We start from the raw sequence: 1,697 nt of genomic DNA on the forward strand, positions 1-1,697 counted from the left end.
ATATATATATATATATATATATATATATATATATATATATATATATATATATATATATATATATATATATATATATATATATATATATATACAGTCAACCCTCACTTTACTCGGTCCCACATTCTGCGTTTCCACGTTTACGCAGTGCCCTGCCAGAACCCAGGATGCTCACATTCCGCGGTGGATGTACCCCTTTACACTGTGAAGTATAATTTTTTTTAATTTAGCTCATAAAATTCATACAAATTATCCGGCCAGAATATAATTTACATTGCTGGAATTCTTACAATTTGATGATCATTTTGAATATAAACATCATAGATTTTGCATTAGACATACAAATTTTAGATATGTTTACTCTTGAGTAAATATGTTATCTTTTGTGCAAAATATATGATATTTATATTCAAAATATTCCTGGTCTTACAAGGAATCCAGCAATGTCAATTATATTATCCTAACTTTAGTCTGATTTATTATTTATTACTAAAAAGGTAAAGAGTCTGGTATTCCCACACATTTATCTAGTAGGGACGTTGGTGGGGGGTTGGGGGGAGGGAGGGAGGGACCGGCGACCGACCATCTGTTACCGTGTGAAGAATATTTTTTTTTTTATTAACTGAAGATTTTTATTTTAGCTCATAAAATTCATACAAATTACCCGGCCAGAATATAATTTACATTGCTGGAATTCTTACAATTTGGTGATCATTTTGAATATAAACATCATATATTTTGCATTAGACATAAAATTTTTAGATAAAATGTTTAATCTGAGTAAGTATGTTATCTTTTGTGCAAAATATATGATGTTTATATTCAAAATATTCCTGGTCTTACAAGGAATCCAGCAATGTCAATTATATTATCCTAACTTTAGTTTGAGGTATTATTTATTACTATACCTGGTTTTCCCCCATCATAAAATTAAGATGTTATTTTTACTACAACATAGTTATGTGTCGTCAAAAAGTGGAGTTTGGGGATCGGCCTGGACTCCATTTCAATTAATCCCATATGTTATGTTATTCACTTTACGCGTTTCTCGCTTTCCGCGGTACCCTCCGGGTTACATTAACCGCGTAAAGTGAGGGTTAACTATATGTATGTATATATATATGTATGTATGTATGTATGTATGTATGTATGTATGTATATATATATGTATATATATATATATATATATATATATATATATATATATATATATATATATATATATATATATATATATATATATATATATATATATATATATATATATATATATATATATATATATATATATATATATATATATATATATATATATATATATATATATATATATATATATATATATATATATATATATATATATATATATATATATATATATATATATATATATATATATATATATGCAAGTAAATCACTGTAGGTGCTGTGATCTAGGTATATGCTGATATGCCTTGAGAATTTGCAGTCCGAATTCATCGATGAGGAATACAAATATACAGGTAGTTCTGCTATAACGATAATTGTGTTCTGTAAAATATCGGTTATAGAAAATCGCTAAATAGAAATAACAGGGCTTATGGAGAAAATAATAGGTTAGGTGCAGATCTAAATCGAAAAAATTTCGCTAGTTAGCCTAACACAAAGGATAGCACAGTCTAAATAAATGTTACATTCATATCTAATAATGAAATCATACA

This window comes from Homarus americanus, unplaced genomic scaffold, assembly GCF_018991925.1.
Source record: "Homarus americanus isolate GMGI-L3 unplaced genomic scaffold, GMGI_Hamer_2.0 scaffold18324, whole genome shotgun sequence".
Classification (NCBI taxonomy): Eukaryota; Metazoa; Arthropoda; class Malacostraca; order Decapoda; family Nephropidae; genus Homarus; species Homarus americanus.